Genomic DNA, 6,402 nt, shown 5'->3' with positions numbered 1-6,402 from the left:
AGGATTCCAGGAAAGCCATTGTTTTGACTTGAGAGATCATTGAGCTAAGAGGACAATCACAACTTTAAATGAGGTAATCATTTTCTAATAAAGAGCTGCTATGAACAAACTCCTTAACAGGTTGAAATGTCATCTTACAACCTTAAAAATAAAGTATTGATAAATACATTTTCTGAAGTGTTGTGGAACTTGCATCACATTATTTTTTAAATCGAAACATCAAATTTATGGTAAATCACATGATTTTGCTTCATGTTTTATCATTAAAGTTTTAGTGTATAAATATTTAGAGTAAACACTACAGAATATGGTCCGTGTCAAGAGTTCATTGAATCAGTGGTTGTGGGTTTATGCCCCAAAAAGCATAAAGGGAAGTCCAAGTGGTTTTCTTAGAAAAAAGTCATTAGTCATACATATTTTCTAAAATCTGGGAATTTCCTTACAGTTGTTTTTTTTCCTGCTTCCTTTTTTTATTTCTGAGTACCAGGTCTCTGAACCGGTTCAAGGAATGAAAAAACGGAATCATTCTAAATTTTAACAGGAACATAAAGTGAAATCAAGTTGAATTATAATGAACAATTACCTGAAACCGGTTAAACATTATCTTATTGTCAGGATATATGCAAGGAGACAGAGGTAAGTGAATCCAAACACAGCTTTATTCAAGGTGACAAGAGTGCAAGGTGAGTATTCAGTGAGTTCAAGTGCAGATTCAGTGAAGATCACTCGGTGCAGGGCAGACAGCAGGTAAGCACGTTCACTTCAGGTTTGTTGATACCAAGCAGTCACAGTTCATTAATACTTGTCTTTTCTCTTTCAGATGCAGTCGATAGCAAGCAAGCTCGGAGGAAACACTGGAAGCTCGGGAGAACACCGGATCACAGGCAATAGGGAATCGAACAGGATTCCTGAAGACAGCAGAACAATGACACAGAGGTTAGTGTTTCACAGGTGAGTATACGTTACATCTTGGAGTCTTGGAATCTTGGATGCATCAGAGGCTCAGGAGACAACAGATAATGGTCTGTTCCTGTTGGAGGCTTGACATTGAACTGGGGTTATGGTGAGTGTTTTATAGTGCTTGTTGATGAGACTGCTGATGGTGAACAGGTGCGGGTGATTAGTATTCCGGAGAGAGTGATGTTGTGTGGTGGATGGGACCGAGCTTAATTGATCCCTGACACTTACAGGTCTGTTTAATATTGAAATTTGGCGGTAAACCAACCATGAAATCAAATCAACGACTTATGCAAATGTGAATGTTGACATCCAATACAAGTGATATGCCCGTGTTCAGCTGGCAAGTTATTTTTACCTAATGCCACCAGTCCGCACCACAACACACTGGCATTCTACGCATGATATGCTAGAGCAACATTTAGAGCTCAGGAGTTTTCGAAAAGATATGTTACCAACCATTAAAAAACTACATTTATGCAGTGTTTCCCAAAGGAAGTTCGATCCCTGAACTTCAGGGGTTGTCAAAAGTGTGCCATTTGATGCTAAATGCTTACAAACTTCTGATGACAAATAATCAAGAATATGCAGGAAACACAGAGAGAGAGAATATACACTCACCTAAAGGATTATTAGGAACACCATACTAATACTGTGTTTGACCCCCTTCCCTTCCACGCTCAAAATTGCTTAAATCACCTTTCTTTCCCATTCTGACATTCAGTTTGGAGTTCAGGAGATTGTCTTGACCAGGACCACACCCCTAAATGCATTGAAGCAACTGCCATGTGATTGGTTGATTAGATAATTGCATTAATGAGAAATTGAACAGGCGTTCCTAATAATCCTTTAGGTGAGTGTACATTGTAAAAGCTATATAATCTGGTGCAATTTGAAAGCACAATTAAGAGCTCCAACCCCTTTTTAAGTTTTTTGTTTTTTTTGCCCGGTTTCACAGACAGGGCTTAGATTAAGCCAGGATTAGGTCTTTGTTAAATTAGGGTAGGATTAGGATTCGATTGAGGGTTAGTTGCATGTAATTATGCATAATTTACTGTTATTACTATGGTACGTACATGTAACATATGTAACAAGGACACCTTAAAATAAAGTTTTACCGAAGCTTTCATAAACCTGCCTTAGGAGATATGTCAGTGCAAATTGATATGTCAGGATCTTAGACAAATTTCAGAGAGAATCCCAGCAAAAGGAATACAACAGTTTTTATAGAATAGGAGCATGCATGGGAAAAATGGCATGAAACATTGCATAATTTCCCTACAATTTGATTTGTTCTTCATATGTAAACCCTCTTGTTACTAGGTAGGAGCAATCTTAGATCCCAAACCATTAGAAAAATAGAGAAGTTCATTTGATTACTCAATATGTCATGAGACAATGAATGTAGACAGTATATTTTTGATATTGTCATGGTCAGAATGTTTAGAATGTTAGGCCTAAAAGGAGAAGTAAGGTTTAGATTTTAGAATCATGATTAGTTTAAAAGATAGTTTACTATCTTATCTATTAAAAATCCATCACACATGTCATCGGCATTCCAGGTATCCCATGCTGTCTTCTTGACCCTGGTTGCAAATGCAGAGACTGTGTCACAGCCAGTGAAGGGATGGAACACACGAAGGGCCTTGAATTTGCCAGGACCCAGAGACTTGGCAATCTAATGGGCAGGTATGTATCTGAAGTTCTTGCCAGTCCCAAATTCCACCCACAACTCCTCAATGTCCAGCTCTGACACATGTGCAATGGCTAGGACCAAAACATCTGTGTCCACAGTGCGAGGGGGTATCTTTTTAAATCCTTTTCTTGCAGGATCCGCTGCATGGAGTAGCATCCTTGTATCTGCTTCTTCATGTGTGCAAGGGTCAATTGCACTCAATTGCACTCTCACTCTAGTGGGTGAGATGATAGAACATTGAGTCCGCAAGTGGAAACAGTGGAATCCACTCTCATGAAGCCTTTCCAGTTGGTTGGTAACTTGTTTTTTCATCCACTTTTGTTCTTGTTCCCTTTTCCCGCTTCTTACAGTTTTTTCAAATTGCTTGCACACAATTTCTGAAACTATAGTTTATATAACCATATAAATATATATAACCATATAACTATAACCATATATGGCTCCATTTCTTGAAACACACATAACCACAAAACACGCACACAACATGCAAAACATCAGACGTCTCTTGCAAAAGCAAACACTTTATTCAAAACTATTTTAACTCTTCCAAACATGTTTTTTTTTTTTGCGTAGTAACTCTACACACAAACATAAAATGATTAGCCACATACACACCAAACTACACACAGATGAGAAAAATGTTCTACTATCTCGTGTATTTTGCTTGTTCAGTAGGAGTTTGTGCACAAACACAAAATACACTGTATATACAGTATGTATGCACAATTGATGAATTTTACAATTATGGAACTGAATTGAATCAACACTGAAGTGACTTGAGCTGAATATTGACACTATTGGCTTGTTTCTTTTGAATCTGTTACTACTGTGAAGCTGCTGTGAAACAATCTATATTGTATGCATATTCAGTATATATATATATATAGACACACACACACACACACACACACACACACACACACACACTGAAAATGCGTATAAGTCAGAAAGTCAACTTTATTTCTAAAGCGCTGTGTGTGCGTTTGTGTGTGTGTGTGTAGCAATTTAAAAAAAAAACTGTAATTATATATATATATATATATATATATATATATATATATATATATCCGCACAGCCAAGTACTTGTATGAGGAATGGATTTACCATCGGACCTGAGAACTCTAGCATCATAAGCATCTGTGAGCGAGAAAAAGAAAACGGGGGAAAAAAAACAGTTTTCTGTGCATTCATCAATTTTAAACTCAATAGAGCAGTTTGTAATGGATTAAAGGGGTGGTATAATGCCCTTTTCACAAGATGTAAAATAAGCCTTTGATGTCCCCAGAGTGTGTATGTGAAGTTTTAGCTCAAAATACCCCACAGATATTTTTATATAGCATTTTTATTTTTATATAACCCTTTTTGAGGGTTAGCAAAAACATCTGTTCCTTTAAATGCAAATGAGCTGCTGCTCCCGGCACAGAGGGCGGAGCTTCAAGAGCTCGTGTCCTTTTACCTCACACAGACATGCACTGAACATTTAAAAAACTTTTAGCATTTTATGTTCAAACCGAAGTCAGAAAGATGGAGAGACTCAAGAAGAAGTGACAACATGTAGACACAACTCCTGAATGGTTAGTTGATGAATTTATGTAGCTTATGTGTAGTTATCTTGTAGTCATTGATTAGCATATTCTGTCTTGATAATCTATAAATTGCGTTCCCGGGGCGGGGTTTATGTAAATTTTAAGGTTAGTGATGTCACTAACCCGGGAGGAATGTCGTGTAGTCCCTACCAGCAGTTTATTGTAGTCCTTAAGTCTGCGTGAACCGGAAGTTGCAAATGACTTTTCTCCAATGTTGTGACGTATTTCCTAATGAAACTGAATATTGAGCAGAGGGCAGGGTTTCACTTTAGCGCTCCTCCTCTCCATATCTGCTCATAGCAAGCAGACTAAGAGCGTTTTATCTGATCTTATTTGAGGGGAGTGGTTAAGCGTTTTCAACCCAAGCCATCAAACTGACGTCATCAGAAAAGAAACGCCATTCCAGACCGGAAGTAACTTTTCAGATTTTGATTAAAGATTCTATTTTTTTTTTCTGTGAATTAACTTGCACGGATTAATTGTTCACCACAAGACTAGTAATATGTGCTAACAAAGTAAATAGGGTCAATTTTGATTTCAGGTCGACTTAAAAAAAAAAAAAAAATTACTTCTTGTGGCCTGCATATTCACAACGAGTACAAATAGCAATACAGATTAAGACTAGGCGATTTCCTAGGCAGATATTGACTTGGGACTATATTGGGGTGAAGCACAGGCAAAGCACTGCTGCTTAGGTGCAGAGATATCACGCAACACCTGAAATCCCCCAACGTTGAGCCTAGTCATCGATGGCAGTACCTTGTCTCACTCGCCAGCACAGACACTTCAATTGGCATAGGTTGGCATATTCCCCCACACTCACACCACCAGTTCGTGTTGGCTCTCATCCTCACGTCCTCAGGCTGTCTAGCGATTGCAACCTCCTCCTCCTGTTGTTCTATTTCCAAAGCACGCAGCTCATCTTCTGAAAACTCTGGTTCAGAGGTATGGTTCTGGATCTTGACTGTCTGAGAAGTCACTCTCTTCGTCTCTCACAAAATCCGCAATGTTCATCGCCATTCACTATGTCTACTGTCGGAAAAATAGCCAGCTATTATTCATGCTGGTATGTTGACGGAAGTCGTGGGATTTCAGGTGTTGCGTGATATCTTCGCCTGTGCTTCACCCCAATATAGTCCCATGTCAATATCTGCCTAGGAAATCGCCTAGTCTTAATCTGCATTGCTATTTGTACTCATTGTGAATACGCAGGCCACAAGAAGTAATTTGTTTTTTTTTTATTTGTTTTTTTTAATCACTTTTACTCAGGACATGCTAGCTGGCAACAAAGGATTCCATTCATTATGCTAAGCTAAGCTATCGGCGGCGCTGCCAAACTAAAAGAATGCATGCACTGAGACAAAAATGCATTTGCCCACTTATCTAAATGTAGGAAAGATGGTGAATAAGCCCTATTTCAAAAAACGGAGGAGTGTTCCTTTAAAAAGCAATTTCTTTAAAAGAAAAAATCTCCCTTTGCTTTGAACTTTGAGCATTGTAATTTGCAGATGTTGTTTATGCTCAAACAGCAACATTACACACTAACTAAAGTTAGAAAAGTGAAATCATATTCAACCACCCCTTTAAATGAAATCTGAAGCTCTTGATACATCTTCAAATGATAAAGTGGACTGACTGATTGAGTGATTGATTATATGACTCAATATCCATCAGAGAAGTTGAAAAATGTCTGGAGTATAAGGTAAAATCATAAAATGTCTTTGCATTGACTTGGACTTGAACTTAAACTTCATCTTAGTTGTGTGTCTCACATTACATACACACTGGTGTTTTTGGGAAGCCAAACTATTTTTTTATTGTTATTATCATTATTATTATTATTTTTGAGACAGAAATATATTACAATTATAATACAACTGCATAATAAAATAAAAAAATGAATTATGTTTCATTATAATATATATACTTTACAGTATAGTAAAATTGATGTCTTAATTTCGTCACTTGCAAGAGTTATTATCAACCCTCGAGACTTTATTTTGAAAACACAACATTAGAGATCTTTTGTGTAAAACAACAACAACAACATTTACCACCCATGCTTATTTATTACAGCCCATGCTCTTAATGCATTGTTTCCTTCTTCAGCATCAGTGAATGTTTGCACCTTGTGTAATAATTGTGTATGAGTCCCTCAGTTGC

Source organism: Rutilus rutilus (genome assembly GCF_951802725.1).
Source record: "Rutilus rutilus genome assembly, chromosome: 2".
Lineage (NCBI taxonomy): Eukaryota > Metazoa > Chordata > Actinopteri > Cypriniformes > Leuciscidae > Rutilus > Rutilus rutilus.
This window is presented reverse-complemented; position numbering follows the sequence as displayed.